Source organism: Opisthocomus hoazin, chromosome W (genome assembly GCF_030867145.1).
Source record: "Opisthocomus hoazin isolate bOpiHoa1 chromosome W, bOpiHoa1.hap1, whole genome shotgun sequence".
NCBI lineage: Eukaryota > Metazoa > Chordata > Aves > Opisthocomiformes > Opisthocomidae > Opisthocomus > Opisthocomus hoazin.
In genome coordinates, this window is record NC_134453.1 from 18,601,288 (window position 1) to 18,628,548 (window position 27,261).

Genomic DNA, 27,261 nt, shown 5'->3' on the forward strand with positions numbered 1-27,261 from the left:
AGCATTTGCAGGCAGAATGTAGTGCCTTTACTCACACACCGCTCACTGTTTGGGCTCCTGTATTTCCCCTGGTTATTCCTCCAGAGAAAGCACAAGCAAGGTTACTGTGCATCTCTTCAAGGACAGAGGTCTCAGTTCCTGCATGCTGATTTACTGGAGGCTCTGAATAGCCTCACAGCCGCAGAGAGGGTGTCTGCCCCTCAGTGCAGACTCTAAGAACCATTCATTTAAAGAGACAAATATTCTGATTGCTCCTCCACTAGAAACAGTTCTCTTTTGAAAGGGCAAAGCAACAAGGCCTTGTCCACGGCCGTCATAACTCCTCTAAAAATCTCCCCATTGTCAGGAGAGGCTCCACTCAGCTTACAGGGAAATCAATGGGAATTTTGTTGCTGATTTCACTGGGAGCAAAATCTGCCTCCAACCCTCAGCTTCTTAAAACAAGTTCCAGAGAAAGCTTTATCCATTAATGAAACACCCTGCCTAGGAGGTTGTTTTGCCCCAATAACAGATGGGAAAATCATTTTGACAACAAAATGTGGGGAAAAAGTCCTTTGTCTAAGAGAATGGGAAGATTTTTGTGTGAATAAATTTTCCAACAGTTAAATCAGTGTATGCAAAATGTTCTAGCGTGCCAGCAGCCCAGCTGTGCAAAGCAGCAAGCAGGGACTGTTTCTGGACTTTGTCTCAGCCATAATCGGTGCTGCATGGGAAGAAGGGCCAAAGGTAACTTTGTGCAACCCTTTCAACCCAGTTCCTGTAGCCAGGGCTAGTCCTCAGCATGACCCACAGCAATTCAGGAAAGACAGTCAAGGGATAAAGCAGGCTTTGCCTTACCTAATTTTAAGTGACAAAAGTATCAAAATTGTTTAAGGTAGGAACCTGGTTGCCCTGAGCTCCTGCAGGCAGGAATCCCCGGGGGAGACCAGTCTTTTTGACCCCCTTGACTTTGCAGAGAAGGTGTGGGAATCCAGCCTCCGATACGTCCTTCTTCAGCCCCTTTCAAAGCTCCCATGCGTGCACTTATGAACCCTGCTAAAGGCTTCGATTATCACCTGTGCGTATAAAAAGAGCTGTGATTCCGGATCAGATCAAAGATGATCCAGCCCAGCACCTTGTCCCTGACAGTGATGGATACACAGGGAAAAGTAGATGAAAAGGGCACAGACATACTGATACTCCCTTGGAAACACTTTCCTATCCTTTTGTGGTTCAGGGTCTTCCTGATCCAGGGTAGAAAAACAACATTTTGGTTATAAAAACAACTGAGTTGGATGTACTCATTTGTACTGTAGTGGGAATAATACACATACCACGGGACTGCAAATTAAACAGCAAAAACAGTTTCATTCCCTCTTGTCCAAGTCATCAGCTCTAGGGCCAAATATGTTTCTTTTAAGGATCGGTTCATTCAAGCCCATATAATATGAGAATGTTTCCACATAGGAACCGTATCATTTAGGTGGATCTAACCACATATCCTTCTCAGTAACAGGAAAAGCAGTATGGCTATCAGAAATCCCAGGCTGGGACCCCACAAGATACTACACAGGCAGATTTGTATGGAGAAGCTGAGAGGTAAGGCCAGTAAGGGCAGATGCGAAGGAAAAGGTACTTAATACTTTAAATTTGTTGAATTTTTACAGATAGTTTTGAAAATCCTCTCCAAGAAATTTCTCAGTTGCTCCAGGAGTTATTTTACAATAACAGCAAAGTCTCAGAGAGTAGAATTTGGCTTCTTACGACCTTCTATGGGTGCGATGCCAGTTTTTCAAATTTTAATATCACCTAGGTTCTGGTGAAAACACATCCAGTCTTTCTTCCTCTATCCTCCTCCAAAGTGATTTTTTTCTCAAGATATCTGTGTTGTAGTGCACCAAATTCACGAGCCTAGCAGCTATTCTTTCTCCTGGACTGATGGTCAGCCGGAGCTGCAGTAAACAGACCCGAAGCGCCATGTACTCTCAGTCAGTCTTTGATTTTCTGGGTCCTCTCATCCTTCTCTGCTATCTCAGAGCCAGCCAGAAGACACAGCACCTGAGAGGCCTATGTACAGGAGAGCTGCACGCCTGAAGCAAAAAGCAAAGTACAAAGATATATATTCTAAGTGGAGAGGGTTTTCTGTGCCAGATCTTGCACATACTCCGTTCCTGATGTCACATGTAAAAGAAATCTGTTTGCTGCCTTCAGCCCAGTATTACAATAACACTGCAGAACTGGAAGTAGAGCAGCTCTGTGCAAGCACAAAGAAATAGGATGTCTATCGACAAATTTTTAAAGGATGCTCAAGGTTGCCTGCAATATTTGTTGTGAGTGAAAACTGTCACATAGTGCATGCAGGAGAGCTGAAGGAGCAATGCCAGTACTCATTCCCAGGGACCTTTTCAGAGTTTAACTTGCCACTACCTCCTTGAAAGCATCATGCCTCTGCAGAGGACAATTTAATTGATTTTTAATGATTTTACACCCTGTACGTAAGCAAGCAATGGGCAACAAAAGACCCCCTCCAGAGTTTGAGAAGGGCTTGGGGAAAAGGATATTACATCAAGTTGTGTTGCAAACACAGATTTGCTGGGCATGACCGGGCCTCAGGTGCTGTGTACAGCACTGACTGGCAGTCCCGTAGGCATTGACCCTGCAACGGGCAACGCAGCTACAACAGCGCAGGTAACACATAGGCCACATTACGCTGTACTCCAGTCAGCATCATGCCAGAGCACAGAAATACCTCTTATGAGATGGTGAGAGAGAGATGGATAAGCTGCATGATACGCACAAGCTCAGAAAGGGTATTCCTGTATCGTCTCTTGGAGCACAGACTTCAGAAGCTAAAGAAAAAAGTGGCAAAATGGAACTGCTCATAACCTATCATAACATGAAGCTGCCAGAAGCAGTCTGTCTTACACATTGCTGCCCTTTGTCATATGTGAGCTGCTTGCTAAATATCATCAGAGAGGATCTATCATAAGAAACTCCACCAGCCTCAGCAGTGAGACTCTGAGCCCTCTAACACAGACATGAACATGCTCCAGACAGTGATACCCTCCCACGGGAGCTCATCATTTGCTCAGAAGTCCAAATGCAGCAGATCTGAATCTAAAAAAAAAAAAGTTAACATTAAATGTCAAAACCAAATTTTGGCTAACCACCAAGACCATGTTTCTGAAGCTCCAAGAATGAAAGCTGAATTAGCAAAAGGACAAAACCTGGTAGGAGTCAGACTCTACTTCTCTTGCGCAGGGAACAAGCAGATCTCAAACGACAACACTTGGCCCCTATTTCTAAGGTGCAGCTTATTTTTTAACGCAAATGAAGCAGAGAAATTAACTTCTGATGGGCAGATCTGACTGGGAATTTGCTTAAGTACCTTTCATTGAACCTGTCATTTGAATCGGTGTTTGATTATGCATTCTAATTTCAGCTGAAAGCAAGGGCATTTAGTGTCTTGGATAGCAGGATCTGTCTTTTGGTTGTTTAAATCGCACTATACATAACCAAACATGCTAAATTCACGGTATTGTACAGGTTCAGGGTAAAGCAAAACATGCTTCACGCTCCCCTTCAGGACTTTTTCTCTCCGTGCCTGCTCAGCCACTCTCCACTCCTCTTCATGACTGTCACACAGATTAAAGAGCTTAACACACAGCAGAGCAAAATACTATGGGTTGTAAAAGTTTTAGTAGAACACTTTTTATATCTCATTCTAGTCTCTTTTTTTTTTTCCTAAATTAAAATTAAAACAAGTCTATTTACAGTTTCTATGATGCCTGTGTCAACTGCTAGATCCCTGATTTTGCAAAGCACTGGCACATTAGATATATGCCTGGAAGGTTCTGCTGAATATGAAACTCATAAACATGTGCTTATCGATATTAATTCTTCTGCAGATATAAAACATGAATTTATCAGCATAATCTAGTGGTTAGCACAGTGTCTAGTCCCCCATCACTGCCACAAATCCATATGTCTTAAACTGCGATATTAAAGGAAGCTGAAAGGGTTCAGCTAAGATGTAAACATTTATTTCCTCCTGAGCTGGGCTAAGCCACGAGCAGATGACAACATCTACGTTGGCACCAGGCCTCCTACCTGTGGAGCTGCCTGGATTGGAGGAAGTTTCCCGAAGATAACATATGGTCTGTACATTGGATATGCATTACATTATCTATTGAATCATGACCAGTTTCCTTCCAGTTATGGATCACATAGGCACTGGAGAAGAAATTACATCAGTGCATACAACATCCGTTTTTTACACTGCTGACACCATTTCTGTTGGTAAAGGTCTTCCTCTCGCTGGTAGGAAGCTCTAATGCAGAAGCTGCCGTGGCTATAGTGCTGCACATTTACTATTAACAGTTCTTTATAGCAGGGCTTGCTAAAACGTATAGCAAAGTGCAAAACTAAGCTGGACTTGATGCTAGGGGCAGCCTTGCTTTCCCAGTGGTGTTTCCAGATTCCTAGGAAACACAGGAAGTTTAGTGTGATTGTTATGATCCTGTACAGGCTCGCAACAACCCCGCAAATAATTGAGAATGATGGAAGCTCAGTTTCTCAACAGGGAACAAGAAACAGGACCAAATTGCTTTTACAGGAATCATCTGTTAAAAGGATCGGTTTGATTTCAGAGTACTGCATGGGAGCCCTGGATTTAGCACCAAATCAACAGGACTGAGATGTTGGCAGAACCACGGAGGCATCAAAGGGTTTCCATGGCTGACATTTGCTCTCAGAATAGGAACAGGATCCTGCCTTCATCCCAAGCAACTCATAACTCCCTTCTAGTTCATCAAAATCAAACTGAAAATGTTCCAGTGAAAGCCTGGAACGTGCTGGAGTCAGCGGCACTCACTTTTCAAGTTTAGTTGCAGTTGAAAGTTTTGACATTTCTTTTCCCTGAAAATATTCTAGCATTAACACTACAATGAACAAATATATCCCATGGTCAAAATAAGGATCACACATTATCTAATGCTGAAAAACCCAATTAATAAATATTTCACTATTTTAACAACACTTTTTTACAGCAAAAATAAAAATGTTGATCTGAGATATTAAATAAAACCTGTATAATGGCATATAAAGTTGGTCTGTGTTAGTTCACACTCAGTTCAGTCCATGACAAAAATTAAAATAAGAAAAAAAAATCCAGCTGGCTTCCGCAGTCTTCAAAATTCCCCAACTCTTCCTGAAACATATTTTATTTCGCTCTTCTGGCACCTTGGAAGCGCTCACTGGAGATCTGGACAACCAAACCTAAATAAAGAAATGTCTAATCCTACAGCACTGTGATGAGGCTTATCTTTCTGCCCCTCCTATGAGTGTGCATTCAGGTTTTAAGCTCTGCACAGCGTCCGTTCTGACCTGCATGGGGTTACAGGGATGGTTATTGATAAACCTGGTGACCCTTTGAAATTCCTTCCTTTGGATCTGCGATCTGCCACAAATTGCTGGGTCATGCTTATCTCTATTAGGGTAGAAAACAGAGACCACTCCTGGAACAGGACTGTGTTAGGTGCTATGGCTGGGTATTAGCAGAGCCAGTTCTTGCCATGACAATTTATAATTTCAGCAGGCAAGAAGGAAAGGTGAGAGAGGGATTTATTAGCCCCTTTGACAGAGAGTGGGAATTGCGATTTAGAAGTGATGTTTCACAGCACACAACTTGCTCAGCTTGGAAATATCCACTAGGATGCAAACCCAAGGCGATGATGGTCCACTTTGCTGACAAACAAGTCTGGGAGCCCTGAGGGGAGAGCTGGCCACCCAGACCAAGAAACTCATCCATAGACAGGGCCTGCATCACCCCTAACCTCTATCAGCAGTTTGAGCTTTGCCAGCTCTGTGAACGTAAGCGCCACTGCACTGCCATAGGCAGTGCTGACACGGGCACGGAGATTGAGGGACGCCTCCAAAAGGTATATAAGCATCTTCCTCCTCTTGAAATTTTGGGAGTTAAATGAAAATGCTTGTTTGGCTCTTGGCTGCAGTGAATTGTCCAGGGCTATGACTCAGATACAGTGAGATCTTAAACTCAACTGAAGTTTGTGGCTAGCTTGGGAATTGTTCTGACCTGAACATGGCATAGCCCTCGGGGACACTGCAGCTACCCCATGACCCATGAGCCCCATTATACTGGCATGAGTCTAAAAACACTCCCCAGGCTGAAGGTAGTGACCCATGGTTTCCCTGCTTGCACACCCAAACATGCCGTGAGCAGGGCTGACACACTTCTAAAAGCATTGCTAGTTATCACTAATGAACGTCTGACCAGACTTCCGTCTTCCACAACACATTGCCACGAAGAAATCCCATAAGTGACTCCACTGACATTTGCTATATTCCACCTACTTCCAGCACTTACTTCTCTCTAGTGTAGGACCACCAGCCCAGCTTCTTTCCATCAGCTAGAAAGTTTTGCACATTTATCTGCAGACTTTTGTGGTGGTGTTGACCTTTTGCGAGAGAGCCTGCAACAGGTTATTTAGTTAAATTGCCAAGTATAGTCACTTGGATGTGCTTTTTCTTTAAAACCCTAAAATGGGGAAGACAGAGTGGTAGTTTATCCACAGTCCATTATTAATCTCCAACTCGGGGAGCTGCAACAGCATCTGGCCTACGGGATCCAGTGCTCTACAAGCAGGCATTAAAGAAATGCCTTTGACAGGGAGAGACATCCCCAGGAGAGCTCTCCTCCAAGGAGAGGGAAGCACAGTATGGCATTTAGCCAGAAAAGGGTTTTTTTTCAGAACATTCCCATCATCATCACCTTTATCTAAACTTCACTTTCGATCAGCTTTTTTATTTTCTTCCAGATGTATCCAGCAGGTCCTCTGGAGCTAAGAAGTTTGTGCGTGGGTTTTTTTTCATGCAGTGTGGGTAGGAAGGTATGTGGGAACTATAATTCAGTCACTTTAAATCACATGAAGCTGAAGGTTGAAAGGAAAAATAATAATAAATTGTTCAGATTGTCAGGCTCAGTGCAATTCTCAATCAATTAAAGCTTATTTTAGCATCAGGGCAGCTTATTTTTAAAAAGTTCTCCTGGCACTTTGATGCTTTCATGTTACTGTGTAGCTAGAAAGGTCTTGCTGGGAACAAATTACTCCTGGTAAAGTTTTTTCTGAAATGCATTTTCTGTCAAATGACAATAAATAAGATCCACATGAGCGAACGGCAGCAACAAAATAGCTAGCAGCAGTGAGAGAGTAAGGCTTTGGACCTGGGTAAGGGAGGAAGATAAATCTGGGGCTCCAGCGCAGTGAAAACGCAGTTGTTAGGGCTCAGAGTCTACAAATGTATTCTTCAATGCATCTGACCTTCAGTTGTGATTCAGTATGTTGGGACGTCAAACAGCGAAAAGTCACCAATGAAGATATTCTACATCAGATAGTTGCCTTTATCACAATCCGTTTAAAACTAAAATATTGTATCTGCATTTTGGATCTTCATTTTGTGACATGAATTTTGTTCCCATTTCATGGATGTGGATGACACAGAACAGCCAAATCAGCATTCCTCTTTTGCAATCCATGCAGCGCTTCAGAAAATGAACCATGGTGCCAGATTCACACTGAAAGTTTCACAGGCCCAAAAGTTGGCGAATTGATGAGGAAAGTTCTTCCCCGTGTGATAATAAAAATCGTAACTAGTACTGTTTGTGGGTCCTTGCAGTCTATGAGAGCAGCTGGCAAACAAGAACAATGCTGTGAGTTCACCTCCGTTGGAATCACAGACGAAATATTTGCTTAATAAAAGGGGCAATAATCACACTAAATTCTCCATTTTTTTTACTGTGACAAAGAGAGATTATGGAGGATATATGCTATACTGTTGCACAGTGTCATAAGAATCTGATTAAACTTTTGCTCTAAGGTTTAACAGACAAGGAAATTAAAAGAAAGGTTGAAAGGGTCTATGAAGACTGCCCCTTGCCCATTTTTAATTCACAACTTTCTAGTGTCTCACTGCCTGTGAGATTCCGCTTTCTCTTGCTTTTCCTTCTTCAGGCCTGGAGCCATCCCTCACACACACCGCACTGGGTAGTGTTTTTCCATTCACTTTTGCCAACTGGAAAAATGCACCATACCAAATACAAAGCAACAGAAAACTTCAGGCCTTTCAGCATAGCAGAGAGCTATGGCATGGTCATCAGTTTCCCTCTGACAGCTGATATTTGTGTCCTATCCCCTGGCCTTGGCTGCCACTACAGGTTTGGCTTGGAGATCCAAGGAAGTCGTAGGTCAGATCTATACATATAGCACCCACCTGCTTTGAGCAAAGGAAGGGCAGACATTTTTCCTCAGCATTGCTCCCTCCAGTTGATGAAGCAGGGGAATTGGCTGGCACTGCAAAAAACAGTGCTTTCACAATAAACATTGTACTGTGGCATGTGATGGTCACCAGCTTCACAGGAATGTATATCTTGCTCTGGGTCACACACCTGGTAAATCCACGCAAGCTCTGACCTGCCCTACATAGAGCAGAGCTTGGTACTGAATGTTAAATACATACTTGAATTCACCAGCTGCCACCTGGAACCAGCACATCACCCCTCCCTAAAATACGCAGGAAAGCCATTAACTCTGCATTTCATGTCTGTTGCCCTTCCTTGCTATCCCTGCTCTCCCATCACGGCACATCTATGCTCCAGAACTTACACGTTCCTGTTAAAAGTATTATCTTCCCAGCAGCTAGTGAAAAGTTACAGAGCTACAAAAAAGTTCCAGTTCAACAACACCCATTCAAGCGGACTTCAAACATCAGCCCCAAGTGTTCATATCCCATTGGTTTTAATAGGTTATTAATAGTAAAAGTAAGAGATTCAATTAAAAAATCACTAACTATTCCCTAGTTTGCCTTTTTTGCAGAACTATCTAGTCCTCTTTTAGCATAAAACCCTAAACTTCCTAACAGCAGGCCAAAAGCCAAGTTCATCCTTATCCTCATCCCAGGGAGGACAACAGCCCTAATGATCATTTGCTGATTAAGAGGAGGTTTGGGCTCAGCTCCACATGTCACCAGGCTTCCCTCGTGACTTCAGGCAGAGCTACGTTGCAGTGCTGAGACCTCCAAGCTGGCTTGGGAAGGCAAAATGGTACTTCTGCAAAAGCATGGCTCCTTCCAGCACTTGAACTGTGATTTCTGCACGGTGCGGTGGAGTCATCTACTGCTTAGTCACCTCACCTTACACTCCATATGCCATGCAGATGAGTATCTTTACCCTCCTCAGCATCTCTTCCCTTGTTCCTGAACTAGCAATCATGGCATTTCTTGGCTTTGCAGGTGTATTGCAGGAGTAACAAGGACAACTGTACGCTTTCCTCTTACCACGTAAGGCAAAAAAACCTCTTCTGCCTTTTAACATATGACTTTGTCAGTCTGAGGACTGCAAAAGCAGGATCCACCTGGCTGGGCACAGGATTCAGTTCCCTAAGCGCTGCCATCCTGAACTGCTCGATGTGCCCCAGGATCATCTGGTTAAGACAGACAAGTATCATACACAGCTCATAGGAACCAGGAAATCTGGGTATTACTAGCACTAAACATAGATGTACCTGACTCCCACCATAAATGTATGTGCCTACAGCCTACCAAAACCCTCCATGCAGTTAGCTGAGATTTAGCCAATACACTCCACGGAGACTAGCAGTTCTTTTCATCCTAAAGTCAATTTCTAAGCTATATGTCAAATGAATTACATCCTAAAAATGCCATTGTCTTTCCTGACTGTAAGGGGAGCTTGGGATGACCAGTTCTGTTGCAGGTGTCTGCATGGTGGATGCCTAAACACTGGTGAGAGGGCCAAGTGTGAAAACAGTATGAAAACAAGTTGAAGTTAATGGCAAGTAAATAACATAAGGAAGTGAGCTATGAATGTTTCCCCCATAATATTTAATCCACTGAAAATGCCTATAATAATCCCAGTGAAAGTGTCACAGAAACTCGCATTTCCTCCAGTCTCCTGCCACTGAAGGGGGGCAAAGCTACAGAATTTCACCTTGATTTCCAGTAATATTCTGGTCCTCTTTTTTGTCTCTCATAGCTACTGTAGATGATCGTCAGCAAATGAATAAAACATACTTTCATGTGAATGAAACAACATGTGCCAGCTTTGCTGCTGGCGTTCTGCCCACATGACTGGCGCTCCCCTTCACCAACCCTTCTTCCCACTTCTACTGTTAACCGTCTTCTCACAGTGAAAAGGAAGACAAGGCAAACCTGGGAGTCGTGATATTTCTTCCCCCCCCCAGTAACATTCAAAAATGGTGTGGGGTGAAGGAGAGGGGGGAGGATTACATTTCCACAATATAAGAAAATCAGATAGTTTAAAATACCATTTCTTCTAGAACGGAAAGAATTTTAAAAGTAACAAAAATTAAATAATTTGAAACTATTAAAAGGAAATGCCCAGTTATATAGCACATAGCTTTTGAAACTCCCTGCCACATGGCAAAGTGTTTACTGAGATTCAAAAACTCCTTTGATGGCCCATGCAAAGGCTAAGAGCATTGACAGCTTCACAGATCGCATACTAACACCCCAGAATCACTGTGCGAGCCACTCAGAACTTCCTCAGCTAGGCTATTCTGTAATCATCTGTCAGGAAGGTGGGGGATAGGAACAGCTTGCATGACCTGAAGCATTTATTATTCAACATTTGCCTTATTTTCATGCCCTTCACTAAGATGCCTAACCTCTAGGTTCCCCCACAGGGATGGCAGGGAACGGCGACAGGAATGTAAAGTGAAAAAAATACTCATGTTTGCATAATTTGGGCCCCGGATGAAATCTGAGAGTGAAATCAGGGAAGCTAAAGATTGTTAAGAGAATCTGCCCTGGTTTTTAGGTTATATTTCACCCTTTGGTAATCTCACTTGGCTGCAGACTAAATACCACCTGCTATGGCAATAACAAATATCGCTCACTGGGGCTGCAGTTCCCGGTATGCTGCTTTGTTTGCTATGAACACGTCAGGAAAACGCATTAAAATGCCTACAAAATACATCTTCATTTGCTGCACCATTTGAAGGTTAGCAGAGAAACCCTCAAACAACAAGCAGCTAACGATTGGGTAAATGCCAGATTTCACTGAGTTGTGCCAGGGATGTATTTGGCCATGTATTTTTCATTTGTACATCCCCTATAAAGTTGAATCATCAGGCAAATTCTGCTTAATCAGAACCTAAGCCAGTACACGCTTAAATCAATGGGAGGCAATCTTGATTTCCAAGGGAGGAAGCAGAATCTAAATGAGTTTATTATCAGTTCAGACTGACTTTTTTGTTGTTGTTTTCACAGCAAAATCCACTGTGCAAGTGACTTTAACCTACCCCCATTACCATTGGTAACAGAGATCCTTAACCCAGCAACTGGCTGAGCACCCACAAGCTTTTCTAAAGCCTTAGGGAAAGCTTAGAGCAATCCTAGGAAGCATCCAATATCATATTGGACTGATATACAGAATAGCTGTTTCAAGCTTTTTTCCCTATTTGTTACCATGCCAGATAAAAAAGGCATTAACTAATTATTTTAATTGTACTTTTTGCAGTTTTTCTCATGGGACCTGGACTGCAGCTGCCTCAGCTTGATCCTGTCTGGCTGGGGGATGGGAAACTATTATAAAATGTGTTTTCCCCAGAGTGAATAGCACTATTTGCTGCAGCTGTCTTTTGGAGGTGGGGGAGCTATTGGAAACAGGTGTATTGCACATAAATGCTCCCTGGATTGAAACTATCTAATAGATTCCAGCAGGAAAATTTCCCTCAACTCCACAGGATCAAAACCAGACGAACTCTCAACCCCCTTTTTTGTGGGGAGGAAAACACACAATCATTATTTTTAAAAGAACAAATACCTTTGTGGGGCTGATGCCTTGAGAAGATATTTATGGCTTTCCAACAAGAATGTTACTAGTTTCTGAAGGCAAAATATTGCAACTTTTTGAAGCAGTCGTGGTCTTGCAGGTGACAAATTATCTGCAATAAGATTAAGACCACTTAATGAAAAATGTGCTGTTAGGAATGAAGGAAAACACCCCCACAGAAAACTGATTAATCAAGTACAACTGACAGCAAGCACAGAAGAGAGATTGTGTTCTTTAGGAGATGTTTTTTAGTGCAGATGAGTTTTTGTTTGGTTAAAAGTGACATTGTCATGTTTTCCCTGCTCCCATCCCTGTTTCAGACCTTGTCAAAGGCTCTGTCGGTACCTCAAACCCCACGTCCTCACTCATTTTGCTTGGGCTCCACTCTTTCACAGATGTTTGGTGACAAGTAAGAAGGAAGATAGATGATTTGGATCTTCGTTGGTCCCAACCAGGCTATTGCTGCTGAAAATCTACATTTCCCCCTGCAAATCCTGCTTATGTTAAAGATGAGCTACATCGGTATAACGGGCACTGAGCTGGGTATAAGGCATTCCCAGGAGCTGGCCAGACCCTGTTCTGCAGAGCATCTGTGATAACAAACTCCTGAACGCGCTGCTGGGAACCTCTTTGTTCCCAACAATTTTGGGGTGGGCTAGAGGGTGAAGTTTCCCCCCCTCACAGTTAGAATTTGATAGCCAGAAGTGTATATCGCTCCTTCTCCATGTCTGATGTTAGGGAGTTAACTTTTTTGCCTCTGTGTTATTTCAGCTCCTTTTCTGAACATATAACAGATGTGCTCAAAGCCCAGAGAAGGAGCTTTGGGAAACATTTCTGTTTTTTCACTAAACAAATTCTGACAAGTTGAACATCCAAATTACAACAGCTCCCTTCCCCTCTCTGACCTCTGCCTCCCAGCCTGGGGAGGCTATAAAAGACCTTTTCTCCTCCGCTCACATTTTCTGCATCCACAGCTTGGTCTGTGCACTGTGTTACTGCTTGCATGCTACCCTGGGGCAACACGGCATCTTCTGACTCTGGAAGAGACTAAATTATACCATTTTGGGTACAGAAAGGGTTTTCGTTGACTCTCCTACATCTGCACAGTTACTTAACAAGAGTGCAGCATCTGATCTAACAGATACTAACTAAAAAAAAAAAAAACAACAAAAAAACCCACCTCAGTTTCTCAAACATTTCCAACTAGCTGTTCCAGATTAAATTATTTTATGGAACTGTTCATGGTGTGCCAGGACAGAATGGTTTTTTAATGGCTGAAGATAACAAGATAACGCGAAGATGTAGTATTACTCTCTACTCCGCTCTGGTGAGACCCCCCCGGGAGTCCTGCATCCAGCTCTGGAGCCCTCAGCACAGGACAGAACTGGAGCTGGTGGAGCGGGGCCAGAGGAGGCCCCAGCAATGATCCGAGGGCTGGAACCCCTCTGCTGGGAGGAAAGGCTGGGAGAGCTGCGGATGTTCAGCCTGGAGAAGGCTTCAGGGAGACCTAACAGCAGCCTTCCAGTACCTGAAGGGGCCTACAAGAGAGCTGGAGAGGGACTTTTGACAAGGGCGTGGAGAGATAGGACAAGGGATAATGGCTTTAAACTGAAAGAGGGGAGATTTAGATTAGATTTAAGGAAGAAATCCTTTATTGTGAGGGTGGTGAGGCCCTGACACGGGTTGCCCAGAGAAGCTGTGGCTGCACTCTCCCTGGCAGTGTTCAAGGCCGGGTTGGACGGGGCTTTGAGCACCCTGGTCTGGTGGAAGGCATCCCTGCCCAGGGCAGGGGGGTTGGAACTGGATGATTTATAAGGTTCCTTCCACTCCAAACCATTCTGTGATTCTACAATTACAAGTACTACAGCCTAGCCTAAGCTGGTATTACCCACGGAAAAAGCAAACCTGTTCTGCTCTCAGCTACCTGTCTGCTATTGCACTGCTCCTTCTCTTGCATAGCATTAGGATGTGTCGTGACTATCAGCGAGGTAATCCAGTTTAGAATAAACCCAGCAGAAAAAGAATTTAAAAGGTTAGTTTTCACGTGGATCAGCTTCCCAGTACAGATTCACTGCACATGCACACAAACACTCCCACATAACAGGAGAGGGGATGCTACATGGGAAGCATGAGCAGGGAAGCTGGAGATGAAGGGGTGAGAAGGACAGACTCTTCTGGCAGCTGCGCTGGCTTTTGTCAGCTGAAAGTGCTTGCAAAATGATGGCCTGAATAAGTGATTTGTGGCATTCTCAAGCAAGCCCTGCTGAAATCTTTGGACAACATCATATTACATCTCTGGTTTTGCACAGCACAGGCCGATATTCCAACAAAACCAGTCTGTTCAAGTAGGCAGAAGGATAAAGAAATGTCACACATGTGGGCAGGACAAAAAGCCTAAAAGCCACGTAGAGATGGGGGATTTTAACCGCAGGAGTGCTCCTGCCTCACTCACCTTGAGAGGGACGCTTGGCCTCAATTTGCCTTAGCTGGAAAGCTGGTGGGGAGGAACGTGTGGGTGCACAGGCCTGACAGCGAGACGCTGTGGCTGAGCTGGATGTTGTGTGGCTGCCTGTGGGCAATTATGTACAAAATCACACCAGTGATGCTAGAAAGCTCCAGGCATCTTCACCAGATTTTGCTGGCTATTAATCCAGCAGAAGGCTGCTAATGGCATCTGATCATTTCCTTTGTGCTACTGCCATTTAAGGTCACTCTGAAGGACACAAACTCTTCTATATTTTACAGTGTAAGTTTCAGGCAAAATAATGACCATGTGTTTCAGAGAATGAGTTCTCAACATGACAATAAACTAACGAGATGTGAATTCTATTTTTAAGTCTCCAGCTATGAACTGAAAAGGAATAAGCTCTTGAAAAGCAAGGATCTCTGATGATAAATGAAGTACCACCTAGTGAGAGCGGATGAAAAATTCATCCATGACACTTCCATTACTAAAAACCTTTGGAACAACTATCTGATTATGAACCCCACCCACTGCAAAGCTCTACTGCACTGCAGCTCCTGCGTGTCCACCTGGCATCGCTGCACATGGAGAAGAGCACAACATCCATCGGGGAGTTCACAGCACGCCAGTGTGCAGCAGAGATTTTCAATATGGGTCAGAGAGGGATGTACCAGCAAAGGAGAAAGGGCAGCCAGCAGTGTGCTTCACATCATTCATGCACAGAGAGGACTAGACTTCTCTGGGCAAACTTTTGACACCAGGAGTTTGTATCGAGCTTAAGAGTGTTTCAGTCCAGCCTTTGGAAGATGACCTTTAGTCAGTGTGGTTATGCAGTGGCCAACTTTTGATTCATTCCTTCTCAGCAAAGACAATAAGACACATCATTCACTACCTGATCTGAAAAGACCTCACACAGCAACCCAGAACCATTGACCTCAACTATCGCTCGAGCGTTGCTCTAACGTCAGAGGGTAATAGCTCTTTCTCTACATCAGGAGAGTCAGCTATTGTGTGCAAAAAGAGCAAAACCAGAGCAAAGCTAAAGGGGGAAAAGAGAGGCAGGAACCTGCCTATCTCGACACTTCAGCAGCTCTTTACTACCTCAAGGAAAGAGTTAATCCAAGTCAGAATGGATGGTGAGCACCACCGCAGGGTTACTTTGCAAAGAGATGTAGCTTCCCTGTAGCTAAAGACAGCGATAAGGGAGTTGTCTCACTTGGCATATGCACCACTGTTTGTCCCCAGAAGGGATTAAGCTAGAAGCCCCATATGATCCCTCCTGCCTTGCATAAGGAACACACTGAGGGAGCAGGCATAAGAAGCGAGGAGGGGACCTGGAAGTCAGAGGCACCAGCTAAACGGCATGAACCAGCTAGACTAAAAAAATCCCCCATCCAATGGAACAGCTCCAATACAGGACTAGGTTAGGAACAATGACTCAGCTCAAGTTTGCTGATGACACAAAACTGGGAGGAGTGGCGGATACACCAGAAGGCTGTGCTGCCATTCAGCGTGACCTGGACAGGCTGGAGAGTTGGGCAGAGAGGAACCTGATGAGGTTCAGCAAGGGCAAGTGCAGGGTCCTGCACCTGGGGAGGAACAGCCCATGCATCAGTACAGGCTTGGGGCTGACCTGCTGGAGAGCAGCTCTGTGCAGAGGGACCTGGGTGTCCTGGTTGATGACAAGCTGACCATGAGCCAGCAGTGTGACCTGGTTGCAAAGAAGGCCAATGGCATCCTGGGGTGCATTAAGAGGAGTGTGGCCAGCAGGATGAGGAAGGTTCTTCTTCCCCTCTACACTGCCCTAGCGAGGCCCCATCTGGAGTACTGCATCCAGTGTTTGGGCTCCCCAGTTCAAGAAAGATGAGGAGCTACTGGAGAGAGTCCAGCAGAGGGCTACGAGGATGAGGAGGGGACTGGAGCATCTCTCCTATGGGCTTGTTTAGCCTGGAGAAGTCTGAGAGGGGACCTTATAAATGCCTTTAAATATCTTCAGGGTGGGTGTCAGGAGGACAGGGCCAGACTCTTTTCAGTGGTGCCCAGTGACAGGAGAAGGGGCAATGGGCACAAACTGAGGCACAGGAAGTTCCATCTGAACATGAGGAAGAACTTCTTCACTCTGAGGGTGATGGAGCACTGGAACAGGCTGCCCAGAGGGAGACTGTGGAGTCTCCTTCTCTGGAGATATTCAAGACCCTCCTGGATGCGGTCCTGTGCAGCCTGCTGTAGGTGACCCTGCTTTGGCAGGGGGGTTGGACTAGATGACCCACAGAGGTCCCTTCAAACCCCTACCATTCTGTGATTCTTAAAAACACATTCAAAATGCATTTTAAAATACTTAAAAATTGGGATTTTTTTATAACAGACTAGTGATTGTCCAGAGCAGCTTGTACAGCAAGCGAGCCAAACGCAATGTTTTATTTGGCTTGCAGTCAAAAGAAGATCCAAATGATGTACGGAATCCTGCCTCCATGAGAACATAGGACAGCAGCGTAGCTGAGAGCAAAATTTGACTGTAAAAAAGGAGTGAACTGGCCATTTCAATCCCCACTGTAAGCATTCCTGATTAAAAACAGCTGATGGTTTTAGAATAGTAGGTCTGAGGATTAAAGTATTATGTAGGCAGAAAACACCATGTCACAGCTCTAAAATTACTTTGCTTTGTATCATTTAATACCCTGCATACTCTTCAGATCAATTCTTAGGTCCTCATTCACTAATGGCAACCTCCACTACAAATCTAGTTAATGTTTAGGGTTACTTACTCACTCTCAGAGGCTTTTAGAAGAGATTCTGCCTCCAACTCTGCTTTGTCATATTTTCTCATTTGTACTCGTCAAATCCTACCTTAACAGTTTCCTGAGGAACCAATGAACGTCCCACATGTAGATCAGGGAGAACTACAAGCTTTATTTTTTCTTTACGTGGATAATTCTTAACACAAAAGAATAATGCACTGTCCATTCACTCAAATATCTTAGCTGTAAATAATATACCAGATTATCAGACTACCTTCTGACAAAAAAAAATTGCATAAACATGTACCCAGCTCCTAAAGTTCACGATCCAAATATCCTCTTTTCACATGTCCAACTTCCAGAGTTTAGGCACTAGGCTGCTTTACCTGTGGGACTTTGTTCTGTTTAATGCAAATAATAGAAACTAAATTTTCTGGGTGTCACATTGTACATAAAGAGAGAAACAAAAACCCATATTATATGAGAAGTGACAAATAAAAAGTCTGATTAATGCTCAATCTTGATATCTATAATTACATACACATCTAATTAAGGATATATATTGTGCTTTTTCTGAACTGAAACTTCAAAAAAATTAAATCCAGCTTCCCTTCTGGAGGAAACGTGTGCTGGCTCGTGCTACGGGCCTGCTCAGAACATGTGTGTGGTGTGTAAAATGCAGAATTCATTTGATTGAATGTTAGGTCTCCCAATGACAGATCTCTAGAAGAGCTGTTCAACAGACTCCTGCTATAGCTGGCAGATGAAAACAGGCATCTCCAGAAACGTATCATTGCTTTTTAAGGTAGACAGACAGGCAAATCAGCCTTTGGGTTTGCTTCTCTCTCCCCAGTGACTACAGAAAGTGCTTAAATTACTAGCTTAGGCTAGAGATTTAGCTTCTTTACAACTAAAACTAAATGAGATTAATCCCAGCTTGATTCAAAGCTCATCAAAGATGATGAAGAAATGCCTATTAACGTTCTAGAGCTCTGATTCATTCCATTACCAAGAGGTGAATAAGGCCTCATTTACTTGTTTTTGACACCTCTGTAGCAACTTTTATTCCTGCTCAATACCAAAATGAAGCACCATGAGTTTACACAACGATGCAGAAGAGCGCATATATATATATATATATATATACATATATTTATAAGGCCATAGGAAATACATTGCAGCCTTCTACATCACTATGTGCCAGGGCTCACCTCAGCCTTCCTCCGTCTTTGTAGCCTGGTGGCTGGGCTGACCTCAGTCCTCTGGTAAGGGAACTCCCATGCCAGGATGTCCACAGCACAGATTCGCCTGTCGAAAGCTTCGTCCCCAAGCCATGGGCAGGTTAAGGGATCTAGATATCGAGTGACTTGCTCAAGACCCCATAAGGTCGAAGTGGCAGAGCCAAAACTACAACACCTAACATGGATTAAACCCAAAGTACAGATGACATTGTCACCCATCCAAACCACCTTCCTTCCTTCTTATAGCTTTGTTTTAATTTGCTTCCTCTCTTAAAAAGCATACTAGTTGTTATTGGTGGGGAAACAAACCAAGAAAACAGGATGCTTTCATCTAAAGGTCATCAGTTAATTTTAAATGTCATCATTTAAAATTTCATCGTCTCTTAAAAACTCCCAAAAGAAAGGAGGGGTATCAAGTTGGAGAAGCTTTATGGAATGAATGGTGAACACAGAAGGACGGACTGGGAGCATCAACGCTGGCCAAGCACTCTCTGAATATGTAATGGGAACTAAGATCAGGTTGACACATCTACTCAGCTCAAACTATGAGATTCCTTGGCTAAGCTGGGATTTAAACTCTCATTCATAGTGCCCAAAACTCTTACAATCACAGATTAATTCACAATGGAAGGAACTTCTGGAGGTCCTCTAGTCCAACTCGCCACTCAGCGCAAGGCCTGCTCTGAAATTGTGACAGTTTGCTCAGGGCCTTCTCCAGTGAAGTTTTGAGTATCTCCAAGGATGGAGACTCCACAGTCTATCATAGCAGCCTCCTGTAACGTTTGAATGAACGCTCCCAGGAGTCCACTTTTTCTTTGAAATTCTACAAAACTTTGGTATTTGTCTCAAGACAGATTTTCTTTCCTTTCTATCTACCCATGTAGTGGTGTCAAAAATTAATCAACAGTGAAAAAAAAATCATATAAGAAATAAATTGCTATGTGGCCTAGAAAAACCTAACAAGTTTTGAGGTGTGGGACCACAAGCAATTTGCTTTCACCCCTAAGTGAAACCATTTTTTTTGGTCAGATAATGAAAAGCACTGCAGGTGGGATTTCCTTACCTAACTGATAAAACCTCTCATCCTGTCCTAAGCCTTAAGAGATGTCAAAAGTTTAGATGAAAAGCAGTAGAAGCCATGCCAACTCTGCTGAGCTCAAAGTGTTTTGCAAGAAACAACATTCCTGGTTTTCATGTACTTTTAATTCCAGAGCATAGGACACTAAAAGCTGTGGACTACTCCCACATATAATGTAGCAATATTTTTTTATTTCATCATAAAGAATACAAACTCCTTGCAAAATAGACCTATTGAGGTGTGAAGGGGATAGATCTCTACAATACTTTGAATCTGCTCTTTGAAACTGATAGTTTTATTATTAGCTGGCTAACTGGAAAGCATATCAATTTCAGCTGCAGGACTACGAAGCTGCCCATGCTAAGAAAATTCCACTGGTTGTAGTCTCCTTTCCAAAAAACAGATATTCCTTGAACTGGAGTATCTTAATGTATATATGGTTATCTATACTTCAATAAGTACAAACATAGACAACTCCTAAAACTGAATGATACTTGCTTTTCTTTTCAAATGAGAATTTTGCACTCTAAAAATGTCATAAATTTCATGACTCAAACAAGGAAAGAATATTGCTAGATACAAGTGCCTGACTAGGATATGGAAAAATATATCAGAATTGAAATATTAAAAGTAATAAAATTTTAAAATTAACTGTAAAATAAATAGGATTGAAAAATAAGAAATTGCTTTGGAAGAGGAGAGAACAGTTCAGGAACTACACTGAATGCTCGCCAGGATCACATAGAAGATACAGTCCCTCCAACAAAGATGATCACGCACAATTTTCACACATAAAATCACTTATGGGATATTGACAGAAGCAGCAGCAAAACAGAACTGATAACTGAGCACACAGTTCTCACGTTGCCAGTAAAAACAGGCCAACAGCTATTTCCCTCTCAGATCTCGAATCAGGTGATATATATATAACTGAGTTCATAAATTGGGACTGCTGATTTGCCCAGTGTTATAGGTCCAACAAGAGGCACACAAAGCAGCGAAGAATGCAGAAATACCATCACTCTTTAAACTCGCAATGCAGAAGGATGCTCATCTGACTTAGCACTAAAGGGCAAACACAGTAGGGTGAGATTTCACTTCAGAGGTTGCACTTCTCCTTCTGTTCTTGAAAAACAAAACTCAGAGCTCCTCAGTGGGTCTACATCCTCGCTGGTAAGATCCAGAGAGACCCGGTGACATTTTTCGTAAGCTATTGTACTACTTAAAGCTAATTTTCCTAACAGAGACTGTAATGACAGTTATAAGCAATAAATTTAAATATTTTACAACAATCTTTTTCATATCTTGATATCCAAATAGTAAGAATCACACTCTTGAGAGTTTCGGAAGGCAAATGCATCTTAATTCTTTGTGGAATCGTTGGGAGGTTAATAAATAAACACGAAGGGTTGTAACTGATGATGATGAGCAAATGCAATAACAAGTAATTTTCTTGGTCTGTGACTCTGAGTCCCATTAGAGCAATTCACCTGACCTGCAACACCTCCTCTGGCACCCTCTTTCCCAGGGATGAACTACTGATTACCTCGCTACTCTGTCACTTTCAGTGACCTAATAAGCCTCCCATATCCCAATTTTAAAAATATTTTCCAAGTAAAAGCTGGTCTGAAAAGGAGCTAGAGGTAAAATTAGCAAACTGACATTCCCAGAATTCAATAAAAAGGGGTTATTCTAATTAAATACCAATTTACCAATACTATCTATGGTACCAAAGTTCTACTGATCCAGTTGTCAAAGCTCTAGACAGTTAGACCTGAGCTCTAAAAGCTATCTGGCAACTTTGCAACAACTGAAGGTTGTCCCTTCCTTCGTGCATCACTCCCCAGGTATCATCCAGAGAATATCATGGCTGGGGGGGGTCAGGGAATGAACAGCTGAACTATTTAATGAGATACAGATTATTTTCCATTCTTCCAGGTTTCCTCTCCCATGTAAATCCTGGAGGTCAGAGATTCCTGGCTGCATCTCCCTCATCACATTACAGAATCACAGAATCACAGAATACTAGGGGTTGGAAGGGACCTCTGTGGGTCATCTAGTCCAACCCCCCTGCCGAAGCAGGGTCACCTACAGTAGGCTGCACAGGATCTTGTCCAGGCGGGTCTTGAATATCTCCAGAGAAGGAGACTCCACAACCTCCCTGGGCAGCCTGTTCCAGTGCTCCGTCACCCTCAGAGGGAAGAAGTTCTTCCTCATGTTCAGATGGAACTTCCTGTGCCTCAGTTTGTGCCCATTGCCCCTTCTCCTGTCACTGGGCACCACTGAAAAGAGCTTGGCCCCATCCTCCTGACACCCACCCTTCAGATATTTGTAGGCATTTATAAGGTCCCCTTGCAGCCTTCTCTTCTTCAGGCTGAACAAGCCCAGTTCCCTCAACCTCTCCTCGTAGGGGAGATGTTCCAGTCCCCTCACCATCCTTGTAGCCCTCCGCTGGACTCTCTCCAGTAGCTCTTCATCCTTCTTGAACTGGGGAGCCCAGAACTGGACACAGTACTCCAGATGAGGCCTCACTAGGGCAGTGTAGAGGGGAAGGAGAACCTCCCTCGTCCTGCTGGCCACACTCTTCTTGATGCACCCCAGGATCCCATTGGCTTTCTTGGCAGCCAGGGCACACTGCTGGCTCATGGTTAACCTGTCGTCCACCAGCACACCTAGGTCCCTCTCCGCAGAGCTGCTCTCCAGCAGGTCCACCCCAAGCCTGTACTGGTGCATGAGGTTGTTCCTCCCCAGGTGCAGGACCCTACACTTGCCCTTGTTGAACCTCATCAGGTTCCTCTCTGCCCAGCTTTCCAGCCTATCCAGGTCACGCTGAATGGCAGCACAGCCTTCTGGTGTATCTACCACACCTCCCAGTTTGGTGTCGTCAGCAAACTTGCTGAGGGTACATTCCAACTCTTCATCCAGGTCGTTGATGAAGAAGTTAAACAAGACTGGGCCCAGTACTGACCCCTGGGGGACACCACTTGTCACCAGCCTCCAACTAGACTCAGCGCCGCTGATGACAACCCTCTGAGTTCTGCCATTCAGCCAGTTCTCTATCCACTTCAGCGACCACTCATCCAGCCCACACTTCCTCAGCTTCCCTAGGAGGATATCATGGGAGACTGTGTCGAAAGCCTTGCTGAAGTCAAGGTAGATAACATCCAGGGCTCTCCCTTCATCTAGTTATGTCATCGTAGAAAGCTATCAGATTGGTCAGGCATGATTTCCCCTTGGTGAATCCATGCTGACTACTCCTGATAACCTTCTTTTCTTCCACTTGCTTCATGATGGCCTCCAGGATAAGCTGCTCCATCACCTTTCCCGGGATGGAGGTGAGGCTGACTGGCCTGTAGTTCCCTGGGTCCTCCTTCTTGCCCTTTTTGAAGATTGGAGTGACATTGGCCTTTCTCCAGTCCTCAGGCACCTCTCCTGTCCTCCAGGACCTCTCAAAGATGATGGAGAGTGGCTCAGCAATGACATCCGCCAGCTCCCTCAGCACTCGTGGGTGCATTCCATCGGGGCCCATGGATTTGTGGACATCCAGATCACTTAAGCGATCCCTCACACAGTCCTCCTCGACCAAGGGAAAGTCGTCCTCTCTGTAGGCTTCTTCTCTTACCTCCGGGGCCTGGGATTCCTGAGGGCCAGTCTTAGCACTGAAGACTGAAGCAAAGAAGGCATTCATTAGCTCTGCATTCTCCGCATCCTCCGTCACCAGGACACCCGCCTCATTCAGCAGCGGCCCCACGTTGTCCCTAGCCTTCCTTTTGCTGCTGATGTAGTTGAAGAAGCCCTTCTTGTTGTTTTTGACATCCCTTGCCAGCTTCAATTCCAGGTGAGCCTTGGCCTTCCTCGTCGCATCCCTGCATGCTCTCACCACGTTTCTGTACTCTTCCCAAGTGGCCTGCCCCTCTTTCCACATTCCATGGACCTTTCTCTTCTGCCTGATCTCTGCTAGAAGCTCCTTGTTTAACCATGCAGGTCTCCTGCCTCCTTTGCTCAATTTCTTTCTCAGGGGGATGCATTGCTCCTGTGCATGGAAGAAGTGTTGTTTAAAGAGCGACCAGCACTCATGGACCCCCCTGCCTTCGAGAGCCCTGGCCCACGGGATTCCTCCCAGTAGCTCCTTGAAGAGGGCAAAGTTAGCCCTCCTGAGGTCCAGGGTTTTGATCCTGCTTATCGCCCTGCTTCCTCCACGCAGGATCCTGAACTCGACCATTTCATGGTCACTGCAGCCGAGTCTACCTCCAACCTTCACATCCTCCACCAGTCCCTCCTTGTTTGTTAACACAAGGTCCAGCAGCGCGCCTTTCCTTGTTGGTTCCTCCACCACTTGCATCAGAAAGTTATCATCGATGCTCTGTAGGAACCTCCTGGATTGCACCTGCCTAGCTGTATGGTCTTCCCAGCTGATGTCAGGGTGGTTGAAGTCCCCCATGAGAACCAGGGCCTGTGACTGTGAGGATGCTTGCAGCTGCCTGTAGGCGGCCTCATCAACCTCCTCCTCCTGGTCAGGTGGCCTGTAGTATACACCCACCGTAATGTCACCCTTGTGAGCCTGTCCCTTAATTCTAACCCACAAGCTTTCAACTCGTTCCTCATTTGCCCCCGGGCCAAGCTCAATGCATTCCAGTTGCTCCCTCACATATAGAGCAACTCCCCCACCTCTCCTTGTTGGTCTGTCTTTCCTTCAGTGTAGTCGGTGACAGATCTGCAAATATCACACAACCTTTTACTGAAAATTCCCTGGATCTTGGGCAACTCCCTGTTTTCAAAGTGCTTCTATATCCTTTGAAAGAAGATGCTACGTAAATGCAAATACAGACTACCCCCATTTTCTCACTTTTCCTGACAGGAAAACACTGCTGGTTTTCAATACTTTAGAAATACATACCTGTGCCTGAATATGAAGTGGACTTCTAAAAATAAGTTCATATTACAGTAAATAGAATAACAGCCACAAATAAAATCACTCTGCAAAAGCAGATGTTTTCTTTGCACAACCCATAAGAATTTAGGTCTGGAGGAAACCAACACTGGTGGTCAAAAATACCTGTAGTCTTTAAATACCTTAGTGAAAAACAGTTGCAGTCTGTCAAAACCACGATGCGTTCACATATTCAAGTGCTTTAGAAATCTTAGAATTATTCTAGAATCAAGTTTAGGTTCTTCTGTACATTGATCCAAATCCAAGCTTATTTTGGCCCTGTCCATTACAAAATTTGGATCATTTTTGAGCAAAAATCAAGTTGTTTGGTTATTGTTAATTTAAAACACTACATCTAATTACTCCATCAAACACCTCCTTCTAATACACCTGTGAAAAAGTCTTTCAAGAAGTTATTTACATACATAAGCATCCTGGCCTTCTGCCCAGAGATGCGGTGCAAAACAGTGCAGAGCAGAGGGCTGAACGCGTGGCTGGAGAGTCATTTAGTTCTTCAAAGCAAAGCTGTAGTAGGACATGGGTGATGCATCATCCCTCTGTAGAGCAATTAATTGCAACCACTGCAGCCTGTGTTTGTGGTTTCTGCATTCCTGCAGGAATAGCTAAGTGTTCTTTGCCCACAAAACAAGAACAAAAGGAAAGAAGCTGCATTTTCTCTGTTGGAGTTTATCTTGGAAATCCTGGTCCATCATTTTTTGAAATCTTGTCTTTTATCTTTTTCTGTTTTCTATGATGTTTCAGCACTCTTAAAAACCTTGCATGTAATTAGAGCGTGTAATGTCAGCAAGGTGCAGTGCTGCTAGCAGCCTCCCCTGCATGTGATGGAAAGATTGATTATTGCAATTTCTCAATGTGTTGGTGGGTAGTGGATACCAGATCCTAGATAAGAGATTTACTTGGAAACAGGAAATAAGATCTTAAATCTCTTTTTTCAAGGGCAGAGCCAATGTGACATTCGTAGGGTCAGATGCTAAAATACATGTTCCTTTCTTCTCCCATTCCCATCCCCACACTGGACGATCTACTCTGTTATTTAGTTTAATGGGGTCCCGTATGACTTGCAGTCTCAGCAAATGCCCGGATCACTCATCCCTAAAACTCCTGCTTGTGTTCATATAAGTATTTGTTTGATTAACTTGGCAGCATCCACACAATGCTCAAATACTACTTAGGTAGCACAGGAAAAAAAACCCTGCAACCCCCGAGAAGTCAAGTTGAGGCAAATCATACCTGAGTCAGATTTAATAGGACTTAATTTGACTTCTGATTTGTTTACACTTCATCACACAGTCAGTTTCCATTATGATCCTTCTTGATCTCCTACTTGCGTAATTCCACATCATTCTCTCAGCATATGAAACTATTATTAGAGTTAGTTAAATACTGCAAGATTCTTTCGCAGTCATGTTCAGTGCAGGTTTTAACAGCTTGCTAACACATCTAAGGGAAACAATTTAAAGCACACATGAAGTTCAGCAGCTAACTGTAAGCGATCTGAAGTTTGCAAACCCCCCCCCTCCCAGAATACGCATGCATTTTACAGATGTGCCATGCCCGTCTCTGAACTCTCATTTTCTTCCACACAAATGTATTTTACTTTCAAAAAAATCACCATTTGAAAACTAATTATTTTGTGTTTGGAGTTGATTCACGGTTTTTAACAAAGCTTTTAGATTAATGCAGATCCCTGTGGATCTAGATTTCCTGTAAAGGTTTGCACAAATGTATTAGAAATGTGCTAGGGAGAGAACAGCACATCCAGCTGCAAGAAATCCAGCCAGATCAGGAGAGCAGCAGCAACCAGACGTTTTCCAATCAAATTCCAATCCCTTATTTTACTGTGATTGATTACTTATTTACCTTCTACAAGTGCTGTGGCTGCCCTTCTATTACGCCAGCTTGCCCCTTTCTCTCTGTTTCTCCTCCACTGCCACCCATGGACTCCTGCTTCTTTCGCTCTTTGAATCGCAGGCTGTCCCCCTCTTTCACCTCCCCTAAGCATCGAGCCAGATCCAGCCTTCACCTCTGCATCACAGACAGCTTCCACCAATGCTGGGCTTCAATTTCCTCCTCATGTCAAATTTCAGCCCAGCCCACGAAACCCACCCCCTGCCTTGGCTCTTGCATCACGAGCTGGAAAACCTTCCTACGCTCCAGACTTTGTAAGGGATGTTTGCAGGGAAGCAGCAGTTCTATTCACTCCGTAATTTAGGTCCTATTTCCTTTGCAGCTTTTCTCTCATATGTGACAAGAAACAGCTGCTTGTGTTGGGGAAAGCATCTTTCTTGAGCTAAAACCCTGCCTTTGCTGGAAACAGCTCTTTCAGTTGCTTCAGTGGCACTGAAATCCCCTGGAGTCAATAAAACTTCTCTAAGGAGCATTTCTACTGTCAAGCTTTATTTTTGTATCTAAAAGAAGCATTTAGACTGTCTTTGAAGAGGTTTCTTTCTCTTAAAATGTGAAGAAGATTCTAAATCTAAAATTCTAAATCAATGCAACTTATCGGTACAACTTCTGAAAAGCAAAACAGGGTGCAGAAGACTTCTTCCCTGCACAATTTCAAGTTAAACATTGAATCTACAGGTTAATCCTGAAAACTGTCTCATAAGTAACTTGACTCAAACACTGACCTGTTCAGGGCCACTCACATGAGTATAGTGGTAACACAAAACAGGTTAAAATTTGAAGAACCTGGGCTATTACATTAATAGCTAATTAAGGCCAGGACTGCCTGCTACTGTTCAGTTAACACACAGCACAAAGGAGGTTTCCTCTCCTACTAAAAGCCTCCAGGTAGATCCCCAGTAAGATTGAACAATAACAACAGATTGCTGATGACATCTGGAGCAAGCTCCCTGCCTTATCAACTCTCCCTCGCATTTTACACCTCAAGTGAGATTTGAAGTTTTAAAGCTGGATAAAT

General features: G+C 43.9%; 1 protein-coding gene across 1 annotated transcript in view; it reads right to left on the bottom strand.

Moving 5' to 3' along the window:
- LOC104335584 (alpha-2,8-sialyltransferase 8E) overlaps window positions 1-26,261 on the bottom strand; it is a 73,094-nt gene extending 46,833 nt beyond the window's left edge. Inside the window, exon 1 of the mRNA XM_009941328.2 lies at window positions 26,199-26,261. The gene's annotated coding sequence lies outside the window, so the exon portion shown is untranslated. The remainder of the gene's footprint in view (window positions 1-26,198) is intronic.
- Window positions 26,262-27,261: the final 1,000 nt, after the last annotated feature.